At 40.3% G+C, this 27,887-nt stretch overlaps 1 long non-coding RNA gene across 1 annotated transcript in view; it reads right to left on the bottom strand.

The window, feature by feature from the left end:
* Nucleotides 1-6,508: 6,508 nt before the first annotated feature.
* LOC110217843 (uncharacterized) overlaps nucleotides 6,509-27,887 on the bottom strand; it is a 112,365-nt gene continuing 90,986 nt past the window's right edge. The window contains exon 3 of the long non-coding RNA XR_013487284.1: nucleotides 6,509-6,620. This is a non-coding gene — a long non-coding RNA (uncharacterized LOC110217843). The remainder of the gene's footprint in view (nucleotides 6,621-27,887) is intronic.

Here is a 27,887-nt window from a genome sequence, read left to right as displayed (position 1 = left end):
CTGATAGACTCAGAAGTGCCTGAGATTTTTTTATCCTCAACTGGATTATTAGCAAAAGACACTAGCTCTTTTTGTTTACTCCAAGCATACAAGTCTACAGGTCTGGCAGATCCACCCATCTCTTCACTGGACCTCACATGTGCTGTGGCATGTCTCAGAATCAGGACAAAAAGGACCCTGATGGTTATGCCATAGTCTGGCATAGCCTTGATATATGACAGTTTTATGTCAATAAGTTAGAACTAGTTGAATTTCCTGTGAGCACTAATCTGTGTCTCCCTTGAATCCAGAATCCAACAGAAATAAGGAGCCAGCTATCAGGGCTGCCAAACCTACAGATGAGTAACATTTCCATGAACCAACCTGAGTGACTTACTAGTAATTACTGTTCAAAGAAAAACCTTCAGGCATCTTCAGAATCAAAGAGGAGTCTTGATTTGTCCCACAGCTTCATAGTCCTGAAAAGCACCCACGGATGAAGTTCAAGCCAACTATCTGATTATACAGCTCAGCTCCACAGGAGAACAGATTTAAGTGGTGGCACGAAGATAAAAATAACTGGCCTTGTTTTCCCCACTCCAGTCGTGCATGTAAATCCTATAGGCTCTGATGACTTCACTGCATTAAACAGATGTTAAATAGAATTTCAGAGAGGCTGGCAGAAGGAAGAAGACAATGCAGTAGAAAGATACAATTGGGGGAAATGGGACTTTGGAATTTGGGGCTAAATACCTGGAATTGAAATCTAGCCTAACAGCCAGAGAGTGCCATTCTCGTGGGGGATGAGGGTGGGGGTGGTTCTTTTTCTTTGTATTAATTAGCAGGACAGCCATTTAAAAGAAAAAAAAAGATCATTCTACTTGTGTTCTTTGACTAGTTCATAAAGAGAAGGGGCCAAGATGAGGCCACAGAGGCTTCAGATCTCCTAAGTGGTTAGAAAACTGGACCTTTATCCTATAGAGTTGCCTAATGTCATGAAAAGGGGGATAGAGGAAGGGATAAAGAGATTGTGCTTGCATATTTTTTCTTTAGAACCTGAAATAAAGACTAGCCTGTGGCCTGTTAGTTAGGTTAGCTAGAACACATAGCATTCACGAGGGCAAGGTCACAGGTTCAATCATTTGATGGACCAATTATCAATACCAACTATGAAAGCATTTCAGAGATGCTTGAGATTTAAGTAGATGGATTGCCACAAATCTACCTCTACCACTGGAAAAATAACACATAGCTTATGGCTTACTGCTGGAAGTCAGTAGCATCATCACCAACTTCCTTTCTCACCAAGCTGCACACCCCCAGAAACCTCTTCATCCTAGGAAATCACTCTAACCCTGGAATTCAAGGCTGCTTCTGAATATCTCAGAAGTACCCTCTGCCTCTGCAGTCTCTCCCTTTTATCAGATGGCTCCTCCAGAGACTTCATTTAAGGAGAGCATCCAGGTAGTCAAGTTTTTATTACTCATCAGGTTTCCTTCCCCACCACCTCCCTCCCCGCTGCCTTCTTTTCAGCTTTTTAAAATATATTATCTTCCCCCATTAGAATATAAGCTTCTTATGGGCAAGGACTGTCTTTCTGTTTGCTGATATTTTAAAAAATTATATTTGCTATGTATATCCCACTGCTTCGCAGAGTGCCTGACACAAAGTAAGTGCTTAATAAATGTTTGTGGACTGACTGATTAAGAAGTACAATGTTTTAATAATATATAATTATATATAACAGAATATAACTGTGATGGGTGTCTTGGTGCATGTACCAATTGCCCCTGACAGCATCTCCCTCATGTGGAGTCTGAGGAGCCTTTTTTGAGAAAGTTGTGATGACATGGAATGGAAGTGCTTTGGAGAGAGGGGAGCACACATAGACATTTTGTAACTGCTAACTACATAGTTACGAAACCCCTCCCCCCTTTTTTTTTAATTGGCTGCATAGCTGAAACTGGAGATGTCTTCAACAAGACCTGACTTTTCATTCTACTTTTTCTCTGCTTAAGAAAATTGGGACATTTGTTCTTTCCAACCTTCTGGTACCACTTCTGTTCTCTTCCTTTCCTCATGGATTCTTCCACTATATTTGTAAAGAATGGAATTCTACCCTAGAGACTTTGGTTGATTTAAAGCTTCTATTTCTATGAGCCTTTCCTTAGCCTGATTACCTTATTAGTTATATTTATTCTACCATTTCAGTATAAAGATTATACTCTTTTGTAAAGAAGATAGATGTCTAATGGAAGCTAAGTGTCCCTGCTTTTTCTCTTATACCAGATGCTGAAGGACTGGTCTGTCCCTTCCTCCTTCTTATTGGGAAAAAAAACAAACAAACCCACATGCTTTAAAAAATGCTTAGCATTTTTTGGCCATCTTGATGAAGAACTTCACATTTTGTTGTTGTTCAGTCATTTTCACTTGTGTCTGAATCTTCATGACTCCTTTTTGGGGTTTTCTCAGTAGAGATACGCAGTGGTTTGTCATTTTCTTCTCCAGCTCATTTTATAGATGAGAAAACTCAGTCAAACAGGGTTAAGTGACTTGCCCAGGGTCACACAGCTAGTAAGAGTCTGAGGCCGAATTTGACCTCAGGAAGATCAGTCTTCCTGACTTCAGGCCCAGCATTCTATCTACTACACCACATAGCTTCCCAACCTGAATATCCTATACTTTTTTTGTCTGATTCTTTGTAATTATCCCTAATTATCTGATGTATATCTGCCCTATCTTCTCAGTTGGCCTATGTGTTTCAAGGGGGCAAGAAACTTCTCCTTCATTTAAAGAAAAATTCTCTACCACTCTCACTCCCTCTACCTTCATTGTGAACCTACTTACATATACTCACAGAACTAGGAAGTGCTCAGTAAAATATTCATTGATTCTTTGAGGAGGGATAGTGGCAGTTTAGATGGCTTGTTGGATTGACACATCCTGATGGAAAATTCTTGGCAGAATATGTTTGTAATTTGTGGCACGAAACCATGGCTCTGGGTTTATGTGAACCTGGCTGAATCTTAGAGATTTCTCTTTGGCTAGTGTCCCAATCTACAGTTTTCTCTGGGAACATCAGAATATAGTTTGTGTCTAGGTCTCAACAAAAGAACTCCAACAGTCTTTAACTCCCATGCAAGCACTCAGGCTAACAATACATTGAATACAGAACAGGCTTTATATAACCCAACAAAAACACAAAATAGAGACAACTCAAACCTAAGCTCAGGATATATCAAAAAAAAATACAAGTTAGTGACTTTGATGTTTATCCTAAGCAAATTACTAAAAAGCCTAATTAAACAGATGGCTCATGAATACTCAGAAACAGAGGCATTAATCACTAGTAGGCAGTAAGGGTTCAATTAATCAACAATTCTTTGTAAGATGCTAGTAGCTGAGGCTATAGAGATTAAAAAAAATTAAACAAGTTTCTGTCTTTTAGTTTTCTTGAGCACTGGGAGGATGGAGGGCAGACACTTAATTCTGTTGCCAGCCACTGGTCATCTTGTATAGCCCTTCCCCTACAGTGTGGTAGGTGGGTACTGAGTGAAGGGCTGTTAGCTGCTATTAGCTCATGGGATTGTTTCCTTGTTTAGGATCTGAGAGAAATGAATATTATACTGTTATATGAATAACTAATTATTAATATGTGATTCATTCTTTTCCCTTCAGTTAAGGTAGAACTTCTGAAAAAGTCAGTCTCTAAAGGGCATGGCTGAGTGATGAGATTCGCTCCTTGCCCTCAAGGCACATGCTCCTTAGATGGGCAGGACCCCAACCAACTGGGAGACCTAATTTCTGTTTAGAGTATAAACAGAGTAGAAGTCTGGGTGAGCATTTGCCAGGAGGAGGAATCCCTTACCCTTAGTTCCCTCCATTAGAGTTTAGGACATTTCAGCTCATGAAGGAGAAAATTAACTAAAGAGGTCCAGATAGAGATGGCTTCCCCTTGCTCAGATGCCTTGGGGCTGCTGAATCTCATGATCAAGCCACATTCTCAGCAGGAGTAGCTGAAGACTTTTAGCCCACCTCCTCATTAAATGTCCACTAATCAGGGTTGAGTTTCAGTTGTGTGGGGTGTTCCCTTTCAGAAGGGATTTAAGGCATTTCAGTTTATTGGTTGACTTGTTGATTGCAATAAATTTATTATTAATTACCCAGATACTCTATCTCTAAGATTTTCATTCATCTCAGATAGTATCCTACACCACAGGGACAATGGAACTTGCTTTTTCTCTCTGACATAATTCTTACTTGGGAGAGGTTTGAAAGGTCATGAGGATCAGAGAAAATGTTTAGTTCTCCATCTTATTGGTCACATGACTCAGGCCAATCTAGTTTGTAGATGTTTGCTCTGGGGAGATGGATGGAGAATGGGAGGAGTGTCTATTAGCCAGCCATTGGCCTCAATGATTAGAGTACTGCTATGCTACTTCCCTGGGCCTCTCTGGAAAAGGATCTATCAACTTCCTTCTAAATTTGAGAGAGAACCCCTAAGTCTATGCTTATAATTAACCCACTTATCTCCAAGCTCCACTGCTGATAATAACAATAGATTTTGAATTCAAGATATTCTTGACTGCCAAACCTAAGATATTGTATTGCTTTTATCGAGGTAAAGGAGTTGATATTTATTAAAAAGATTTTAGAGCTGGGAGGGACTTGAGACACCATCTGATTTCTAGACCTCATACCTATTTGGCCTTAAAAAGCAAGTGTGGTATATTAAGAAGAGAACAGGAGTTAGAGTTTGGAAGGCTTGAGTCCAGTGCTTCCTCAGACATTCACACATCCTATGTGACCTTGTCCATTGGACTATATATTCTTTAAAGTCCCTTTTGTCTCTAAAGCTATGATTCCATACGTCATCTATAACCCCTCCAAGTCTGTTTCTTTGTGTGTAAAATGGGGATAAAGAATACCTCCATTTCTACTTTGTAGGATGCTTGTGAAACTTGAATACGTGTAAAATGTTTTACTAACCTTAGAGTGTTATATAAATATCGCCTCTTATTGTACTGATCTTTCATTTTATAGATGAGGAAACTGAAGCTCAATAAGTTGAAGTGACTTGCCCAAGATCACATACATAGGAAGGAACAGAGTCAGGATCAGAACCCAAGCTCTGACTCCAGTGCTTTTTCTACTATACCATGATGGTTGTCTGTTCCGTTAATAGAATCATGGGATCTTTAGAAAAGACTGTTCCCCACCCCCCTCCCATCCCCACTCTCCCGACCCCCACCATGGTGTAGTAGAAAGAGTTCAGGTCCCGGAAGTCAGAAGGTCTAGGTCTGAAGGACCTCAGAAACTATCTAGTTTAGCCCCCTTATCTTACAGATGAGAAAACTGAGGCAAGGAAGGTTAAGTGACTTGACTTGCCCAAGGTCACATATATAGTCAATGTCAGAAGTGGGATTCAAACCCCTATTCCTGAGTCAGTGCTCTTCTCACTGTACCAGGTGTTGTAGGTTCCCCCCCCCCCTTTTCTGTAGTATGTGCATGTGTGTTTGTATTTGGCTCAGTGCCGATAGACACAGTATTTCACTTTCTGCCCGCTGTGTTAGCCGTAGCAGCCAGACCTTTCCATCCATCCTCTGCCGGCCTGAGCTTCCCTGAGCTTCGGAAGGAGAAACCACTAGGGCAATTGTAATTAGAGTTCAGTTACATCTGCATTTCAAATGAGTACAATCCACTTTGGTTTTCACAATGTTGGGGCCTGAGTAACTTGTGGCTCTTCCAATTGAGAGTGACTGCAATATGTAGTCTCAGGAGGGAGAATAACTGCTAGATTCAAAATGCCTCAGGCTAGTTTAGCCCCTGAGGTTTGGGCTTGGGGGTCATTATGGATAAGGAGTTTCATTTCTGTGAGACTTTGCAAAATAATAATTGAAGGAGAACAGGACTGGACCTGGGGTTTTACTCCAGTATAAGGAAGCTCCCGTTCCCCATGAAGCAACACCTCTTCAGCTTATAATCTTACAACTTTCCTAAGGCAATGAGAGGTCAAATGGCTTGCCTCAGATCACACACCCAGCACGTGTCAGAAATTGGACTGGAACCCATATCTTCCCGATTCTGAGGCTGGCTCTCCATCTACTCTGCCAAGATGCCTCTCAATAAAGCTAACTGACATCCAGGGAGGTTTTAAGGTTTGCAAAATGCTTTACATGCGTTTTTTGTTGTTGTTCAGTTGTTTTTTGGTTGCAGCTGACCCTTTTGACTTGGCAAAGATCCTGGAGTGGTTTGCCATTTCCTTCTCCAGCTCATTTTATAGATAAGGAAACTGAGGCAAACAAGATTAAGGAACTTGCCTGGAACTGCATAGTTGGTAAGTGACTGAGGCCAGATTTGAATTCAGGAAGATGAATCTTCCTGACTCCAGGCCTGGCACTCTATCCACTGTTCTACCTAGCTGCCCTGAGAAAGGCCTAGTGAATGTTAAAAAATAAAAATTAATTAATTTTTAAAAATAAATTAAATTAAATTTTAAAAAAAGAAAAAAGAAAGGCCTTACCTGGAGCACCTCCAACTTGGACTGGGTTCTCCAGGTCAGGTTACACAAGACTCAAGGTACATTACAGATCTTTGTCCACTAAAAATTGTAGATCATGTGCTCCCACTGATGTGTCTACCTTTAACATTCAGGTAAAAGATATAATTAATTCAAAGCAATGGCATTTGATGAAGTAGCACAGCAATTAAACATTTGCTCCATTAACCTGAAATGTACTCTCTTACAGAAACACAGACCATCATCAATCAGAAGAGAGGATACGCATAAGGATAATATGTATGAAAAAGCACAGACTCACATAGGGAGCCTGTGTCCAAGGCACACGTGTGGAAGGGCATACAGGTAGTCACCCTCTGTAGCCAAGGCATACTCTGTAGAGAAACATACATAAGGAACACATATGCTAGGGTACATGCATGAAAGGGCAATTTATGTCTCTGCCATTACAGAGCTGCTAACATCTTACCCAGATACCTTCACATTTCTGCTGAGACTGGCCCCCACGTAGTCTTTGCCAGACATGTAGCCCTTACTGGATGCTTCTCTGATAGAGGCTATCCTCTGATAGTGAGCCCACTAGTGGGGGGCCCTCACTAGAAGTCTTTAAGCCAAGGTTGGATGACTGTCTTTGGGAGCGCCCTATAGGCTTTGAGAACCTAAGGTTCTACTCTACAGCCTAATGAAGCACTGAAATAATATTTTAATGCAGACCAGAATGAACAATTAAAAAAACCAAACAAACAAGACATATGGAGAGTCTATGTGAAATAATTTAAAGTAAAAAAATTGAATTAGTATTATATACATATTGACTCCAACTATGAAAAACATTTGTACTAGCATAAGAATTTAAAGAGCTTATAATATTGCTAATTATTAATGTTAAACATTAAATTAAAGTGAACCATAACGAAAAGACCATTGCTAAACTCTAAAATCCACTCTTGTATAGCTCTAAAGGTTAGAAAGGGTTTTTCCCCCTTATGTCAAACCCAAGTATGTCATTTTGAAGCTTCTGCTCATTGCTCCTAATTCTGTTCTCTGTAGCCAAGCAGAGCAAATCACATGACAGACTTTCAAGGATGGCAGTTGTCTTCAAATATTTGAAGGACTGTCCCCTGGAAGAGAGATGAGACTTATTCTGTGTGGCCCCGGAAAGCACCACCGGGAGCAATGTGTAGGAGTTGGGAAAAAGCCAAATTAAGGTTCAATTGTGAGGGAAAATGTCCTAACAATTTGAACTATTCAAAAATGGAACAGGCTGCCTGAGGAGGTAGCTGGTAGGCTCTCCCAGTTGGATGTCTTCAAGGAAAGTTTGGATGCCTACTTGGAATATATTGCAGAGTGGATTTTTTTTTCAGGACCAGAGAAAGGTTAAATGACTTGTCCAAGGTCACAAAGCTAGTTGGGGTTTGAGGTAGAATTCAAACTCAGGTTCTCCTGACTCAAAGTCAGGTGTGGCTGCCTGACTCTACCTCCCTCCCTACAAGCCAAGCATTATCCTACTGTGCCAGGACCAACTCTAGTCCCCTATGCAGGAGGCAGTTGCTGATATGTACTGTCCCTCCCCTTGCCTCCCACCTTGCCAGGGCCTGAGCACAGCTGCCCTGCTACTATTCCCTTGTGCTGGTATAAGAGAGCTCCTCTGGGTACTACAACTGTGGGGCCTTACCTCCGTCCCCTTATGCTGGGGCTATGCTAGAGCCTAACTCTGCTCCCCTATTCCAGCCCCTAGGAATGCCCTCTAGCTAGAACCCAAGTAGGTGATACCATTGTCCCCTTACTCCAGGGCAACAATACTACAGGTACTTCTACAGATGGGACCTGAGCTCCCTTTCCCCCCCATGGGGCCATCGCCCCAACCCCATACTGGGCCAGACACTTTTCCATGCCCCCTGCCCTCTTTCAGAACAGCTGCTGGTGCCACACACCACTGTGAATTGATATGGTCAGGAATAGCACCACGGGATTTCTCAGGCAAAAAGGAACTCTGTCCAGTCAGATCAGAGTTTAGGTTCCTAAACCTAAACTTCTCTTCTCCATGATTATCCTTTCCAGTATAGGAACTCCCCCTGCTTCCTGTCAGTATCCACTGAGACTCAAGAGCTTCTTGACCTCTCTTGAGCTCCCAAAGCTAGTAATATCCAGCTTAGCATCACTCATCTATACTTTGAGAAAGAGACATAAAGCAAAAAACAAAAAGACACAAAGCAAAGCAAAATAAAACAAAACTCAAGACACAAAGCCAGAGATTCTGGTAGACCAGTACCTGGTTAAGGAAGGTGGCTGGGGCTTGAGCTCTGCCCAGGACCCTTACCTAACTGACTCATGGTTGGAGGTGGGGGGTTGTAGAAAGAAAGAGACAAAGAGAGACAGAGACGCAGAGAGTGAGAGACAAAGAGGCAAAGATCAAAAGAGAGAGAGGGAGATAGAAACAGAGAAAGAGATGGCAGAAGGAAGAGAGAGAGAAAGACACAGAGGGAGACAAAGAGAGACAGACAGAGAAGGAAAGATAGAGAGAGGTGGAGGGAGAGAGAGAAGAGAAGGAGAGAGAGTAGAAACTATCTCAATTTAAACTTTTTAACTGATGTAGCCCTAGCTGTTGTGGAGTATATTTGTCCATATCCCCAGTTCCAGAAAGGTCTAAGAAATCCTGGGAAGGATGAAGCCCAAATGCTTCCCCAATGCCTTGTACCATTGCCCCAGCAGAGCCCACATGGCACAACTCCCACTGGCCTTCAAATTGCCACGTCAAAAGTCTGAAGCAGTTCCTAGAACACAGTTTTTTAAAGAGCACAAGCTCTTTATTGATTCACACGCAAATCACATAGTAGTGTATAAAAGACAAAAGCCCTTCCTTTTAAAAAAAATATTTATTTTGAATTATCAACAATCACTTCCATAAGCTTTCGAATTTTAAATTTTTCTCCCCCTCCCTCCTTACCTTCTTCCCCAAGACATTGCACAATCTGATATAGGCTATACGTATACATTCCTATTAAACATATTTTCATATTAGTGATGTTGTAAGTAACAGGAGGAACCACCAGAAGCCCTTCCTTTTAAACTACCAAGAAACAATGATGTCCAATTTACATTGTAGATTTGAGAGTCTCAGAGGAATTTCAGATTTTGTTTTTTTCTTCTGTATGTGTATATATGGACATATAATACACACATATACATACATGTATGTATTGTGTACATGCACATGTGTTTATAAATTGTGTGTACGTATATACATATATGCTGTAATAACCTTGTTATTTCATTACCATTTTGTCTTTATTAAAAGCTTTGTAGTTTTATTTGAGTCCTGCCTAGGCAGTGGTTTTATGATTGGGACTCAAAGTGCATTTTCATAATTATGATTACCCCAAATAACCCACATTGAACTAGGGGATCCAAAATCATATGAGATCTTTGCTACACAGAGCAAAGGTACTGACTGTTATACTTTGTTGTTGAAGAGGACCGAAATGACATTACTATGCTAGAGTCAAGTTACAGTGTGTCCAACTGTGGCTGATCAGATCAATATGAGCTAGTAATGCTTCATAGAACTAGATGGGTGAACTGTGAACCCACTCACAACTGCTGGCTTAGGAGAACAATTCCTTGTACACAGATGACCAAGGTTCAAATCTCAGTTTTACCATTTATTAGTTGTGTGAAATTGGACAAATTACTCAAATTTTATCACTTGTAAAATGAGATAAACAGTACATACACTACTTAGCTAAAGGTTGTTATGAGAATAATATGTGCTGATTTAAGTAAAGTACTATGTAAAAATAAGCTATTATTATTATTATAAAACGCAAAACACTGTTGAACCATCTGGCATCTTTCCTCATTTTCCTTGAGTGCTTATAGAAAATTCCAGATTGACAAGATTGGAAATTAAAGTCTGATCCCTGTCTGGTCAGAGACACTACAGCATTCCAAATGGACTTCATATCTTTATTTGGTATGATTGGCAGAGTCACCTTATAGTTTGGTTTTCTTCTGAGTGGTGACCTTGTCTTTCTGTTCAGAAGTAGCCAGGCTCAAAATTGTACCTCGAAGATTTATTTTGGGGTTTCAAAGGACTTTCTTTTAAATTTTGGTTTTCTTTTCCCATTTCTAGAGTTTTATATTGAAATGAAAATGCTCTGCCTCACAATGAAATCTTTTTTTTATCAGCTGACACTTCAGGAAGGAGATTATAACAACGTCAGAGCCTAAACTCTTGGAGGAAATGTTGTTGTTGAATCATTATTTTTTAGGCGCGTCCAACTCTTTGTGACCCCTTTTGGAGTTTTCTTGGCAAAGACACTGGAGTGATTTGCCATTTCCAGGGTTAAGTGACTTGCCCAGGGTCACACAGTTATTGAGTGTCTGAGGTTTGATTCCTGACCAGGTGGGATGCTGTTGCCACTGAGCCACTTAGCTGCCCTTGGGGGAAGTAGCTACTGGCTTTTGGAAAGAGTAACAGAGATCTAGCAGGATAGGGAATGGGAAGAGATGATTGATTCTACAATCTACTAAATGCAAGGCACTGTTGTAGGCTCTGGGGAATACTTCTATAGATTTATGTCATCATCTTCTCCCTCCAGCGGGGCAGTAGAAATGTACTGAGGCCTGTTCATCCTGTGACAGTCTTATTCATGCGCTCTTATGCATGTTCCACATGGCATCCACCCCAATCAAGGGCCCTCCTCTTATGGATACCAGCAGAGGATGGAGACTGTATAAACAGTCCTTTGTTATTCTCATATGACCAGTTCACCTCCTTTTCTGGTCACAAAAACCTTGAAAGATATTTTATGACACTTCCTGCATGCAAGTGGCTGTTGACAATATGCTAGTTTATTTATTTCTTTGTTGTTTAGTCGTTTAGTCATGTCTAACTCTTCACTAACTCGATTTGGGGTTTTCTTAGCAAAGACACTAGAGTGGTTTGCTGTTTCCTTCTCCATCTCATTTTACAGATGAAGAAACCAAGGCAAACAGGGTTAAGTGACTTGCCCAGGGTCACACAACTAGTAAGTGTCTGAGGCTGGATTTGAACTCAGGTTTTCTTCACTCCAAGTCCAGTGCTCTAATCACTGAACCACTTAGTTTCCTCCTATTTATCTCTACCATATGTCTATCATCCATTAGGAAGCATTTTGATTCTTCAGAGAGTATAGTGTGATATTAGGGAATACAGAGAAAAGTTTAAGAACCCCTATTCTAGTCTGATCTCCCTCTCCTCCTCAAGGTCATATAACTAGTGGCAAAGAAAGGTCTTGAACCTCATCCAGGACCCTATTCACTATGCCACAGCTACTTGGTAAGGTCCACAACTAATGAGAACCATCTTACTACCTCTGATGATAGCAACGGATAATGGTGAATAGGTAGTATCTGGTAAACACACCACCTTCTCCTAATTTAATGCATGTTGCACATCTAGGTAAGGGACATGCTCAGGACTGGTGACTGGAAGGCTCAAAAGCAGAGCACATGCAGATCCACATTTATATTTCTAACCTGTCCACAGATTTTCCAGGCTGTTTCCCTCATTCACATTTGCAATTCAGTAGGGTTCACTTATTGCTTCTATAACTCTCGAAAGAGGACATAATAGCATATGCCTTACTGATGATTTCTCAGCATAGACACTGACTTGTCAGTCACACAAAGATGTACTCTTAATGGCAACCTTCTAAGGCTGAACTCAAAGTCTACTACTGGCACAAGGAAAAAAATGCTTTTTTTTTTAAAAGCAAAGAACAATGCAATTATGAGTGCTCACATACAACTGAAGAAAATGAGGTAACATTTTGTAGAAAATCATCCAAAATGGGAATTGTTGAATAGAAGAGAAAGTATGCATTTGTATGACCTAGAAGGTCGTTCCTTGTTCATGTTCTGAGCTTCTGGGGAATGGAACTGATTTCTTCATCATCACCAGTCTGGCTCCTGGCCCCATCTTCCTTGTAGGTAGAGGAAGACCTTGTATATATGGTGTTCTCCTATTAATGTGCCACAGTTCCCTTGGTTTCCCTATTGAAATGTACCTATTTTTGAATGGGGCAATATACTGAAGAGTTAGCCAAGATTATAGAACCTAAGACTCTGGGAACTAGAAGGGACCATACTTAAAGGGACTAACTTAAGGACTCCCAGCAAAAAGGAATTCTATGAGCTGTGAGTTATCCCTCGGCCACACACGCTCCTTAAGTTTGAAAACACTTTTCCCTGGATGTCATTGGTGGTAATGGTGGGGTTGTGGTGAACTGAATATACTACTTACTACCATGGGTGGTGGTGAACTGAATATACTACTTACTACCATGGTAAATATTCATTTTCAAAAGCTAATTATGTCTACATGACTAATAATTGGAAATAAAGGGAAGTATACTGAGGGGGGCTTATGAGCTTTAGTATTAGAAAACCACCCTTCCCAACTATTGGTGGCTACCTCTAGTGTCCTGAGGGGAAAAGCAGCCACTGTGTTCTGGTGACTCAGTAGGCTAGTGCCAGTGAAAGGTTTGTGAGAGTAGCTCCAAAGAGCTTCGTGTGCTACACAATGAACAATGATTAAGCTCTTGCTGTGTGGATAGTACCATGCTAGGCACTGGGAAAAAAAGAAAGTTTAGACAATGAATGAATGAATGAAACATCTATTAAGAACTTGCTGTGGGGGGCGGAGCCAAGATGGTGGAGTAAAAGCAGTGACTTGCTTGAGCTCCCCCTCCAGATACCTGTAAAAATGGCTCTAAACAAATTCTAAAGCAGCAGAAGCCACAAAATGACGGAGTGAAACAAATATACAGCCCAAGACAGCCTGGATGGTTGATCAGAAAGGTATATAGTGTAGGGGTAGGGAGAGTAGTGCAGTTCAGCATGGGCGTGCAGGCAAAAGAGGCCTCAGTGAACCTGCAGCAGGCCTCAGAGGTCTGAATTGCTGGCAGCTGTGGCAGTTTCCAGACCTCTCAACCCACAAACACGAAAGACAACTTAGAAGGTCAGCGGGAAAAGTCTGTGTCTATGGTGAGAGAGAAGCACAGCCTCAGCCCCAGTCCCCAAGCTCAGCCCTGGGGCTGTGGCTGCTTCTGGAGCTTCTGGCCCACAGACTGAGGGGGAATCCACTGGCTGATCAGAGGGCAATTGCCGGGATCTCTCTGCTACTGCAAGATTCTCTTGCTTTGCCCATGCTTGGATCTGGGTCACAGTTCTGGTTGGCGGTCTTGGGGTGAGGAGGACTGCTGGCATGGTGGAGCTTGCTGTAGTGGTGGTAAAGAGCGAATCCTCCTCACAGTTCCAAGTCAGAAAAGAGTGCTTGTGGTCACTCATAGACCAGAGCACAGGCCAGGAAAGGAGTAAACACCTCACCCCTTGTCATACCATCTTGGAAGAACTGAAAATTTACAGGTCTCTACAAGTGTCTCTGAAAAAAGCTGCACAACGCCCCCCCCCCCGAAGCTTGGGACAGTACATTCTCCATGCTGGAAGCAGACCCCTACCTTAACAAATAATTGGTTGGGATCATGAACAAACAAAGGTACACAAAAAGTCAGACCATAGAATCTTTCTTTGGTAACAAAGAAGATCAAAACATACAACCAGAAGCAGACAACAAATTCAAAGCTCCTATATCCAAAGCCTGCAAGAAAAATACAGGTCATGGAAGAGCTTAAAAAGGAGTTTGAGAAACAAGTAAGAGAAGTAGAGGAAAAATTGGGAAGAGAAATGAGAGTGATGTAAGAAAATCATGAAAAACAAGTCAACAGCTTACTAAAGGAACCCAAAAAATTGAAGAAAATAACACCTTAAAAAATAGCCTAACCCAAATGGCAAAAGAGGTCCATAAAGGCAATGAGTTGAAGAATGCCCTAGAAACAAAATTGGCCAAATGGAAAATGAAGTCCAAAAGCTTACTGAAGAAGATACTTCCTTAGAAATTAGAATGGAGCAATTGGAAGCTAATGACTTCATGAGAAATCAAGACACTGTGAAACAAATCCAAAAGAATGAAAAATTAGAAAACAATGTGAAATATGTCACTGAAAAAGCAACTGACCTGGAAAATAGATCCAGGAGAGAGAATTTAAAAATTATTGGACTATCTGAAAGCCATGATCAAAAAAAGAGCCTAGACATCATCTTTCAAGAAATTATCAAGGAAAACTGCCCTGATATTTTAGAACCAGAGGGGCAAAATAGAAATTGAAAGAATCCAGTGATCACCTCCTGAAAGAAATCCCCAAAGAAAAACTCCTAGGAATATTGTAGGCAAATTCCAGAGTTCCCAGGTCAAGGAGAAAATAGTGCAAGCGGCCAGAAAGAAACAATTCAAGTATTGTGGAAACACAATCAGGATAACACAAGATTTAGCAGCTTCTACAGTAAGGGACCACAGGGCATGGAATATAATATTCCAGAGGGCAAAGGGCATAGGATTACAACCAAGGATCACCTACCCAGCAAAACTGAGTATAATCCTTTAGGGGAAAAATGGTCATTCAGTGAAATAGAGAACTTTCAAGCATTCTTGATGAAAAGACCAGAGCTGAATAGAAAATTTGACTTTCAAATACAAGACTCAAGTGAAACATGAACAGGTAAACAGGAAAGAGAAATCATAAGAGAGTTATTAAGGTTGAATTGTTTATATTCCTGCATAGGAAGATGATATTTGTAACTCATGAGACCTTTGTCAGTATTAGGGTAGTTGGAGGCAAAAATTGCATGTATGTATGTATGATGGATGATAGATAGATAGATAGATAGATAGATAGATAGATAGATAGACAGATAGATAGATAGATAGATAGATAGAGGGTACAGGGTGAGTTGAAGATGAATGGGTGATATCTGGGGAATAAAATTAAGGGGTGAGAGAAGATTATACTGGGAGGAGAAAGGGAGAGGTAGAATGGGGTAAATTATCTCCCATAAAACAGACAAGAAAAGGCTTTTACAGTGGAGGGGAAACAGGGGAAGGTGAGAGGGAATGAGTGAATCTTATTCTCATAGTATTTGGCTTAAGGAGAGCATAACATGCACACTCAATTGGGTGTGGAAATCTATCTCACCCTACAGGAAAATAGGTGGGAAGGGGACAAGAGAGCAGGAGGATGATAGAGGGGAGGGCAGATTGCGGGAGGGCGTAATCAGAAGCAAACACTGCTGAGGAGGGACAGGGTCAAAAGAAAGAATAGAATAAATGGGGGGCAGGATAGGATTAAGGGAAATATACTTAGTTTTTCACAACATGTCTACTGTGGGAGTGCTTTACATGACTACACATGTATAACTTGTATTGAGTTGCTTGCCTTCTCAATGAGGGTAGGTGGGGAGGGAGGAAGGGAAACAATTTGGAACCCAAAGTTTTAAAAACACATGTTTAAAAAATTGTTTTCACATACAACTCAGAAATAAGAAATACGGAAATCAGGGTATAAAAATTTGTACTGCCCTACAGGAAAATAGAAGGGGAAGGGGATAAGAGAAAGGGGGGAAAGATAGAAGGGAGGGCAGATTAGGGGAAGGGGTATTGAGAATGCATGCCATCTTGGGGTGGGGGGAGGGATGAGATGGGGAGAAAATTTGGAACTCAAAATCTTGTGGAAATGAATGTTGAAAACTAAAACTAAAAATAAATAAATTTTTAAAAAATTTTTAAAAAAGAATTTGCTGTATGGACAGCACTGTGCTTAGGCATAAGCAGAAAAGAAAGTTTAGATAATGGATGAATAGAGGGAGGGATGAATGGAGGGATGGATGGATGAATGATTTATTAAGTGTTTACTATGTGCAAATCACTGTGCTAAGTGCTGGGGAAACAAATAAAAAAAAAAGATAGTCCCAGATCTCAAGGATCTCACATTCTAATGGAGGAGACAATACGGACAGAAGATTTCAGCTGCCATTCAGATGAAAAGTTCTCAGGGCCCTACGGCGTGGCCACAAAGCAGATGCTAATGCTTTTTCTTTGTCATCTCCACTGATAAAAAATGATTTGTTCTTGATGCTTTATCATTTGACTGTTCCAAGGACTTTGGTAACAAAGAGCTTTTGTAGCACCTGCAGGAGCAGTTGCCAGGCTGCATCTCCACAGGGATTGGTTGTTTCCCAGGGTGAGGGCTGCAGGAATTGCGTTGGAAGCAATGCTATTCCAAAAGCTCTTGGCTTCAAGTCCCAGTCTATCTCTATCAGGGTCTTAGGGGAGATGACGTTCAGGATAGAGGTGGTGGTTTGACTTGCCTGGCTTGTGCTGCTCTCTCTCCCTCCCTCGGGGTGCCTTGATGCTTCATCTAGGCTAGCAGCCTGTCCTTTGAGTGGCAGTTGGTTGGGGTGGCTGACTCCTCTACTGGAATTGCTTCCTCAGATGACGGCTGTGAGAGCTAGTAGAGAAGCAGGACTAGCAGTCTGGGAGTGGATGGTGGGGGCTGATGCAACTCCCAGGGCTCCTGGGCTCATTGGCCTGTTGGTGGCAGTTAGTCAGCAGCTGTTACTGGCAGAGAGAAGGAAGAGCCCCTTCTCCACAACATTCTCTGCCATCATGGATTTTATAACCTAGTAATCTGACTCTAACCTAATATGTTTACCTTCTACCCAACCTTTCTTCTCCTCCCAGCCCTGCATCTGATTTTCAGGCCCTTATTCCCATGCCTCTGCTGACATGTCACCCTGTAACATCCTCCACCATGCCAGCCCTCTTCTCCCATTAGTGGGTTCTTCCCATGTCCTCCATGTTGGGAAGAGATCCAGGCCAGGTAACCTTCATTCCCCTCTTGGCTCTCCTTCTGGCTTTCAATACTTCAATACCATGCCCCACTGTGGGTACCTTTCTCCTTCCCCTCCTCCCATTTCAGGTCCCTTTTATGTGTTGTCTTCCCCCATTAGAATGGAAGCTCCTTGAGGGTAGATCTTTTTATTGTTTATAAAAGCAATTTTTACTTTTACAAAAACTTAAATTTTACAAAATTAATTTCTTTTGGTAAAAGCAATAGACGCTTTTCATACCCAATAGAGGTTTTGTCCCCAGCATTTGGCACAATACCTGGCATGTAGTAAGTGCTTAATAATTGCTTCCAGCCTTGTCTCCACCCAGCCTGCTTACTACACTATTTCCACTTTCAGAAACAAACATCTAGCCAAATGATCATTGGAAATTACCTGCATTTGCAGATTCCTTCCTGTGTTACTGGCACATACAGAATCTGGGCATCAAACTTATTTATGGAGTTAGAATAGTTTTGCTCTTATCAGTGCTGAGTCTCCATCACTGACCAAAGCAAAAAGTACCTACCCTCATTTACGGCAATATATTTCACTGCCCAGCCTCATAACATCTCTTCTTGCTCATGCAGCTAATCTAGCTTCTGACCCATCTATCCAGGCAAGTTACCCAATCTGTTTGAGCCTCAGTATCCATATCTGTAAAAATAAGGGGTTGGACTAGATAGCTTCTGGGATCCCTTCCAGCTCATTGTCTCTGGTCCTATAAGTTTATGATCCACATGGCTTGTGAGGCAGCTAGGTGGTACAGTGTACTGGGCCTAGAGTCAGGACAGACCTGAGTTCAAATCTTGTCTCAGATACTTACCATCTGTATAACCTTGGGCAAGTCATTTAGCCTTTGTTTGCCTCCATTTCCTTGACTGTAAGATGAAAATAATAATAGCACTCACCTTGCAGGATTGTTGTGAGGATTAGATGAGACAATATTCATAAAGCAAATGTCAATCCAAATCCACTTAGCTATAAACATAAGTGTCAATCCTATGGGTTTATAGGTATAAGAAAAGGAACAACTAGGTAGAGCAGTGGATAGAGCTCTAAGCCTAGAGTCAGGAAAACTCATCTTCATGAGTTCAAATCTGGCCTCAGACACTTACTAGCTGCACTGTGACTCTGGGCAAGTCACTTAACCCTGTTGCCTCAGTTTCCTCATCTGTAAAATGAGCAGGAGAAGGAAATGACAAACCACTCCAGCATCTTTGTGAGAAAACCTCAAATAAGGTCACAAAAAAATCTGACATGACTGAAAACAACTGAACAAACAAACAAAAAACCCATGGTACATAGTAGGTGCTTTATAAATGCTTATTCCCTTCTCATCCACAGAGCCCTCTCCCTGGCCTGACTTTATACATATAAGAAGTGCTCTCCCTGCATCAATCAGGATGCCTACCTGGCTTGGCAGAAGCTGCTGGGAAGGATAATTCCTTCTGTGATTCTGACCCTAGCAATATTTTTACCCAGCTGATTTTTTGCTATCTATACAGAAAAAAGGGGAAGCTAAGTTAGATTAGCTAATAAAAGAATTTCCTGCTGGGAGATTGGTTTTATTTTCACTAGGCAAGTCTATTAACCCCTATTGATCTCATCTGCTGATATCTTTTACTTTAAACATTTTAAAATTTGGAACTTTAGGAATTTAACCAGTTGGAAATGAGGAGGGAAAAGAGAAAAGAAAGACAGAGGGATGTGAAAGGAAGAGGATTTGTTTTGTATCTGTGGGATGCACAAGAAAGGGAGCTTCTTTTTGTCACGACGCCTTTTTACTGTTCATTGTTGTTCAGTCATTTCAGTTGTGTCAGACTCTTTGTGACCTCATTTGGGGTCTTTTTGGCAAAGTACTCCAGCTCATTTTACAGATGAGGAAACTCAGGCAAACAGGGTTATGTGACCTGCCCAGGGTCACACAGCTAGTAAGCGTCTGAGATCAGATCTGAATTCACGAAGATGAATCTTCCTGACTCCAGGCCTGGCACTCTATCCATGGAACACCTAGCTGCCCATTTACTGCTCAGGTATGGGTAAAGAGAGATGAAGCTGTGGCTACCTGTCCTCTTACTGCAAAGATGATAGGAAATAAATGACTATAAGCCACCAGTGCAAGGTGAGGTCAATTACCTATATACTTAATATGCATATTTTTCTGTATAATATAGGGTGTCCTAGAAGTCTTAGTGAAGTTTTAAGCTTTAATAATTTCTGAAGGATAAATACTACACATTTTCAAAAAAAATTGAAAAGCTAGTTATTTAAAATTTTAAGATATTGACATTATGTTCTAAAATTCAACATAACCACCACACTATACATCTTTTTAATCAATTTTTGAAGTTAGTATTAAACTTTTATTCAATGTTGCTCAGTGACTGAAAGGTTTGCCTTTGCAATTCTATCCATGAAATGGTCCAAAGAACAAGGTTTGGGTGCATACAGGATACTTTATATAAGACCCCACAAGAAAAAAAATCACCAAATGGAGATTGATCGTGTGACCAAGGCAGCCAAGCCAGAGGACCTACCCTACTTCTCCATTGTTTTGAGAAAATGTTCTCTAGAAACAGTCACACACAAAATGCATAATGACAAGGTGCGTCATCTTGTCAAAATTAAAATTAAAAATTTATTATTCAAAATTCACAAAGCTAAATAAACGTAAAAGATATGTAAATAATCAAGGGTGCAAAAAAAATTTTTTTGTTAGTTTGTAGTACTTGAACTTCTAAAGCTGTCAAAACTGCACTAATACTTCCTGGACATCATATGTCCATATAAATACAATGAGAGGCAGCATGGTGTTGTGGATGGTGAGCTGGCCTCAAAGTCATGAAGATCTGAGTTCAAGTTACACTTTTGAAAGACACTGGCTTTGTGAACCTGGGCAATTCACTTAACTTCTCAGTGTCTCCATGTGATTCCACTAAACTTGAAGTTACAGAGAAGGTAGGAATCTGCATTGACAGAGAAAGCTCCTTGTTCAGAGCTCTCTATACTCATACTATGACAGGGCCAGCTCTTGTCCTTAAAAATCCATAAGAATGACACTTATGTTTATGGGGAAGTGGATTTGATGCTAGTTTTCTCAGCTAATTGTAAGCTGAGCATATGGAAATGTGTTCAAGAGTTCCTTCATAACTCTGAAATAAGCCAACAAGCACCTAAGTGCCAGTTCTGTACCAGATGCAAAGAATGAAAAAACAAAATGAAAAAAAAAGTCCCTGCCCTCAAGGAGCTTACAGGTGGAGAGAAGCAGGAATACAACAGGTAAACAGATGAATATATACATAGTAATTTGAAGAAGAAAAATGCACTAACCCCTAGGTAAAGGGACCATCAAAGACTTTCATTAGGAGGTGGTACTACAATTGATAAGAAAGAAGGAAATGAAATTAATTAATTAATTAAAAAGAAAAAAGTAAATGAACATTCATTACAGGCCTACTATGTGCCAGACACTGTGCTAAGCACTTTACAAATATTATTCCACATGATCCTCTCAATAACCCTGGGAGGTGAGTGCTATTATTATCCCCATTTCACAACTGAAGAAAATGAGGCAGAGGTTAAAATGACTTGTCCAGAGTCAATACAGCTAGTAAGTATGGAAGGCAGAATATGAACTCAGGTCTATCCTGACATTAGGCCCAGTGCTTTAGCCACTATGTCACATAGCTGCCTCCAACTGATAGCACAGCCTCACTGTGCTTTGGGCACAACAGATGCTTAACAAATGTTGCTTGAATAACACGAGAGATCTTTCTGTCCTTAAAGGACCCATGTACATCTCAGGCTTGAGAAGCTTTTAGCTAATGGTCAGGAAATGGCAGGTGATTACTTGATGAGTAACTTAGTATCTAGGTAGCCAAGAAGATTGCAGCTATCTTTGGTTTTGTATGAAAAGCCACTAGAATTGCTTTTTTTTTTTCTTGGAGAAAGACATTTTCCCCTGACTTCCAACTGTGGATACCTGCAAAACATCATATGGGGATTTCTAAAATGAAAGAATATATGATGATGATAAGCTCATAGGTCTAGAGCTAGCAAAGACTGGGGAGAGATCACCTATCCAACTTCCTCATTTTACAAATAAGGAAACCAAGGAAGCCCTAGAGAAGTTAAATGATTTACCCAACGTCCCATAGGCACTATGCCAGAAGTGGAATTTGAATCTACATCCTCTGATTCCATAGCCAGCATTCTTTTCACTGAATTAGGCTGCCTTTAACATGAGAGCTCCTACTTCAATTGGGGTATAGGGGTGACTTTGGGTAGAGCTGAGGAGAAAGAGCACTCCAGTCTTGGGCGATAGTGATGAAAATGCTAGGAGTCAGGAGAGAGAGTGTACTATTTAAGGAAAAGCAAGGAGGCCAATGTCTCTGAATTACAGAATATGTGAAAGAGAGTAAGACATGAGAAGAGTGGAAAGGTAGGAAGGAGCCAGGTTATAAAAAAACTTTCAAAACCAAATAGAGGATTTGATGTTTGGTCCTGAGGGGAACAAGGAGCCATGGAGTTTATTGAGTGAGGAGTGGAAATGTGACATGGTCATACTGTTTTAGAAAGATCACCTTGGAATCTGGTTGGAGAATGGATTGGAATGGGAAGGCACTTGAGGCAAATAGAAACCACTGCAATAGTCCGGGTATGACTTGATGAGAGCTTGTACCAGGGTGATGGTTGTATGAGTGGAGAAAAGAGAAGGAATATAAGAGATGTTATGAAGGTAGATACAGACTCAGTAACAGACTTTATACGTGAGGTGAGTGCCACAGAGGAGCTGAAGATGAACCCAGGTTGCAAGTCTAGGTGACCCAGAGGATGCTAGTGCCTGTAACAGTATTAGGGAAGTGTGGAAGTGGATTAAGGTAGTAAATTCTATCTGGGACATGTTGAATTTTTTACGCCTATGGAGCTTTCAGTTTGAGATGTACAATAGGTAGGTGGTGTTGTAAGACTGAAGTTCAGGATAGATGTTAGGACTGGATATAGAGAGAGCACCAGTAGAGAAGAGTATTACAAAAAACCTAATGAAAAATCATCCACGGAAGCTGACAAGATCACTAATCAAAATGATATAGAAGGAGAAGAGAAGGTCCAGGTCAGAGCCCTGAAGAACACCCATGGTTAATGGGCCAAAGTTGGATGAAGAACCAGCAAAGGAGACTGAGAAGAAGCAATCAGAAAGGTAGGCGGAAGGGTGATAAACAGTGTGAAAGGCTGCAGCGGGATCAGAAAGGATGAATATTGAGAAAGTAATTAGATTTGTAATCACTGCTGACTTTGGAGAGAGAAGTTTCAGTCAAATGATGAGGTCAGAAACCAGGTTGCAGAAGGTTTGGAATCAAATGAGAGGGAAGAAAGTGGAGACATAATTGTAGACTGCTTTCTCATATTAAACTTATGGAGAAGATGTAGATATGTGGGCTAAACAATAGTACAATCATATGAATTTGGATGTAGCTGAATGTCTAGACCAAGAAGCAGTAATTAGCAGTTCAATAACGGCTTGGATGGAGGTCTCCAGTAGAACAGTGTAGAGATCTCTCTTTGGCCTGTGCTGTTTAATTTTTATCAGTGACTTGAATAAAGGCACAGAGAGCATGCTTATTTCATTTGCAGGTGATATAAAACACACTGGATGGCAATCAGGATTCAGAAATATTCTGACAGATCTTCATACTGAGCTGAATCAAATAAGATGAAATTTAATAAGGAAAAATATATAGTCTTGAATTTAACAAACAAACAAAAAAAGCTAACCTCATAAGTTCAAGATGACTAGAGAGCTGTTCATCTTAATAAGATATGGAGTATTAAGTGGGCTGTAACTCAAGGTGAACCTACAATGTGATATGGCAGCAAAGGAAACTAATGAAGATGTAGACTTCACTAAGCAAGGCATGGTGACCCAGAATAAGAAGCCAATAGTTCCACTACAGTTCTGCCCTGGTTAGACCACATGTGATATATTATATTCAGTTCTAGACATCACAGTTTAGGGAGCACATTGATAAGCTGGAGACTGTCCAGAGGCAGGCAACAAGCATGGTGAAAGGCCTTTGAGGATCACCTCAAGGAAACAGGGATGTTCAGCCTGAAGAACAGAAAATGCAGGGTGGGGAGATATAACAGTTGTCACCAAGTATTTAAAGGATTGTCACATGGAAAGGGGATTGGGTTCAGTTTGTTTGTCTCTAGAGAGCATATAAGTAATGGACCTGTGATTTCAAAAGGATAGGAAACTACCTTTACTAATGTAAATGGGTACCTTTTCTGCAATAAATATTCTTAGAGAACTGCCTAAAACACTGAGAGATGAAGAGATGTGCCCACAATCACCTAGCCAGTGTGTGTCAGTGTTAGGACTTGAATCCAGGTTCTCCTGGGTTCTTTATGCTATATCTGCTATATCATGCTACCTTTCAGAGGGATAAGTTAAGATCAATGGGTACAAAAGAATTAAATTTAGACTCGATATCAGAGAAAACTTTCTAATAACAAAAGCTTTGCAAAAGTAGAATGTACTGCCTTGGGGTAATTCCCCCTCCTGGGAGGTCTTCAACCAAAGGCTGGATGACTACTTGTTGGGTACATTGTAAAAGATTTTTTTTTCCAGGTACAAATTGGGCTAGATTTCCTCCTAAGTCCCTCCCAACTCTGAAATTCTGTGAATGACTCACTGTAACCTCAAACTCTACATGTCCCAATGTGAACTTATTATTTTCTCCCTGTTCCCCCCACCCAGGCCCTTAAACTTCTTTTCAGCCTATGATGCCATCATCATTCAGCTGTCCTCTCATGTCTATAAATGTAGGATTACAGATCAAAATTATTGTCATCACTAATGTCCCCCTGACTTCTCAAATCTAATCAATTTTCAAGCCTTGTTGATTACACCTCTACAATACCCTTAATAACTGCTATCCTGGAACAGACCCTTACCACTACCTGTTTAGCCTCTTATAATAGCCTCCTTACAAGTGCTTCATGTCTCTATTCTCTTTGCCTGCCAATCTATCTTATATCCCACTGCCGGAACAACTGTTCTCATGCATAGATCTGGTCATGTCACTCTTCCAATTAAAAATCTCCAATGACCCAAAATTACCCATTGAGTAAGGTTTATATTCCCAGGTCTGGTATTCAAGACCCTCTACAATCTGGTGTCATTTATCTTTGCAAGTTAATATCTCAGATTTCTCTCTTCCATATTATCTTCTACAGTTCCACCAAAAAGAAATTCTCTGCCCAGCAAATATACCTTGCACATTTCCATTTGCATGCCTTTGATCGTCCTGACCCCTATACCTGGAATGCCTTTCCCCTTCCCCCTTTGCCTGATACACTACTAAAAGAAGTGAAAAGTGTGATTGTTGAAACCCTGCTTCGAATGACCTTATAGAATAGGAAAGGAGGTACAGCACTGGGGTTGAAGGGCAAATGTTTCCCTGATTGCCCCAAAAGGGAAGAAATTGAAGTCTGCAAACTATAGGCCACTTTTTTCTTGAAAAAATTCAAGAACATACTACTAAAGTGATGAGGTGATGGTTTGTAAGCATTTAGAAGGGAAAGAAATGATTGCTAAAGGGGAACATGGCCTTATCAAGTGGCTCTCAAATACCTTCTTTCCCCTTTTTTTTTTTTGACAAGGTAACAAAATTCAGAGACTGGGGGAATGTCGTAGGTGTATTACACCTAGAGTATAGTAAAGCATTTGACAAAGTTGGACTAAACATCTCTAAGATCACTTGTAGTTTTAAATCTATGATCCTATATAGATTTATATTGATATTGAGATGATCTTATATAGATTCTGTCCCATAAAGGATGAAAGTCTTTTATGCTATTCTTGTGGGGAAAAAAAAGGGAGATGTAGATTAGTTGATAGGAAAATTAGGTGGGTTTGTTACTACTTGAAACACTGATTGGACTAAAGTGTAGTAAGTGATTGATTTATATTAACGTTGAAGGAGGTCTCTAGTGTAGTGCCCTAGGATCTGTTATGGGTCTGATATTGCCCAAAAATTTTTAATAAGGACATAGATGAAAGGATATGGAGTATTTTTATCAAATATGTAGATTACATAGAATTAGGAGAGATAGCTGACATATTAGATGGCAGATTCAGGATCGAAAGAGATCCTAATAAGTCAAATCTGATTAGATGAAATTTAATAGAGATAAATGTAGAATCCTATATTTTGGTTAAAAGAATCAACTTCACAAGTGCAAGATATGTGAGGTATGGCTAGACAATAATCTATATGAAAAAAGCTGGGGATTCTAGTGATATTTGTGTTCATTTTGCATCAATAATGTAACATGGAAATGAACAAAAAAGAAGCTAATGACCTTAGGCTGAATTATGGGAGACATAGCATCCATAATGAGGGAGATAATAATTCCACTGTACTTTTTCCTGGTCAAAACACATTTGCAATACTGTTTTCAGTCCTGAGCACCACATTTTTATTTAAATTAAAATTTTTATTAATGTATCTTATTTTTGTTTATTTATCCCTCCTCTACCTTATCCAGTAAGTCATCATTTGTTAAAAAGAAAGAGGGGGAAAGAGCAGTACAGCAAAACTAATGAATATATCATCTGAGTCTGACAAATATGCATTGTTGCATTCACCTAATCTCTCACCTTTGTAAAGAAAAAAGGATGACATTTTCTCATTTCCTCTTTGGGGGTAAGCTTGTTCATCATAATTATACTACATTCAGTTTCTTTTTAATTTTCTTTTTTGTTGTTTTTATTGTGTGTATATGTACATATTACACACACACACACACATATATTCTAGTTCTGCTTGCTTCACTCTGTATCAGTTCATATAAATATTCCTATGCTTCTCCACATTCTTTATATTCAAGTTTTCTTATGGCACTATATCTCATTACATTTATTTATTACACTTTGCTTAGTCATTCCTCAATTGATAGATATCCATTTTGTATTTAGTACTTTGCTACTACAAAAGTGTTACCATGAATATTTTGGTGTATATGGGACCTTTCTTTCTGTTCTTGACTGTCTTGAGTAATATACCTAGCAATGAAATCTCTGAGCCAAGGAGTTTTTGTTGTTTGTCCTTTATTTTCAAAGAGGACCAATGACATCAAGGGATGATGTCTTGACTAAGAATGAACTGAATTTAAGTGAGGCAGAATTTCACAAAGTTGTTAGCCTCACTCTATCTTCCAGAGTTATCAAAGTCCAGTGGCAATACAAAAGTCAGAATGACTGGTGATGGCCCAGGATGCAGTGGATGACCTTGGCATCTCATCTTCAATGACTGACCAAGCTCTAAGCACTCCACACCGCCTGCTTCAACCTCTTTCGTGGCCGTCGGAATTGTTCTCATCTGTCCATTCTACCAGGGCGAGTCTTCACATACTTAGAGTAGACACCTCCTAACTCACCAACAGGTTTGAAGCCTGTCAGTTCCCCTCAATCTGGTTTAGCCTGTCTGCCAAGACAGTTTTATGAGGGTGTGACAGCTGCATGTGCTGCAACTTCTTGGAGCCACAGGTGAGATTCAGGTGACAGGTGGACACCAAAGGTAACCCTGAAAAGAGCTTGGCAAGTCCTCACACCAGAAGTGCTGGTCCTCTCCTTAATACTCTATATACCCCAAAGTGTATGAACATTTTAGTCACATTATTAGAATAATTCTAAGGTGATTTCCAGAATGGGTGAACCAATCAATTCCTATCTCTATCAACAGTGTATTAATTCCTGTATTCTCATAGCCCTTCCAACATTGACAATTCCTATCTTTCATTATCTTTGCCTATTTTCTGGGTTGAGATGAAATCTCAATTGTTTTTATTTGCATTTCTTTATGGTCTAAAATAATATTTCATAGAGTTGTTAATACTTTACAATTCCTCTTTAGAGAACTATTTGTTAATATCCTTTGATGACATTCATTGGAAACTGGTTCTTGGTTTTGTATAAGCATATCCCAAAAGTCTTAGTGCAGTTTTAAGCTTTAATAACTTCAGTATAAATGTTCCAAATTGAAAAGGTGTAAGTGGAAGGGCTACTATTGACAGGCCTTCAGAAAAAGTTCTAAGTCTTCTAGGTCATCATATAATGTCATTCACTTCTTAGTTCACAGAACACTTTAGCATTTCACTGCTCAAGTCTATATCCCTTTAGGACTTCTTCAATATGACGTGGTCTCTAAAAAGAGGCTCCTTCCCTTATGTAAACATTTCCTTAGAATCTTCACATTGTGAAGCTGAACTTAGGATGTGCAGCCAAGGAATAGAAAAATCCAGTCAGGGCTTTTTCCATTTCCTTCCTTCCTTAATATTTCTTCACAGAAGACATATGAATAAAGATGAAAGAAACAAAGCCCTTTAGCAGGTAGCTATTCCTCTCCTAGTACCTGGAAGAAAGCCCAAGGCTTTATGCTAAGGGCAACAGCCAGGGAGAGTTCCTAAAGCAGTGCTATTCTCCGTAGAAAGGAGACCAGAAGTGTAATTCATTGAACGGGTCAATATACTCTAAAATCCACATTTACAAGAAGCAAGATTTTAGTCCTTGAAACAATTTGCTTATTTGCCTCTCCTTTCCAGGAACAGGGCAATA

The sequence above is a fragment of the Phascolarctos cinereus genome, unplaced genomic scaffold, assembly GCF_003287225.1.
Source record: "Phascolarctos cinereus isolate Bilbo 61053 unplaced genomic scaffold, phaCin_HiC Scaffold_5;HRSCAF=322, whole genome shotgun sequence".
In the NCBI taxonomy this organism is placed as follows: domain Eukaryota; kingdom Metazoa; phylum Chordata; class Mammalia; order Diprotodontia; family Phascolarctidae; genus Phascolarctos; species Phascolarctos cinereus.
This window is presented reverse-complemented; position numbering and strand designations above follow the sequence as displayed.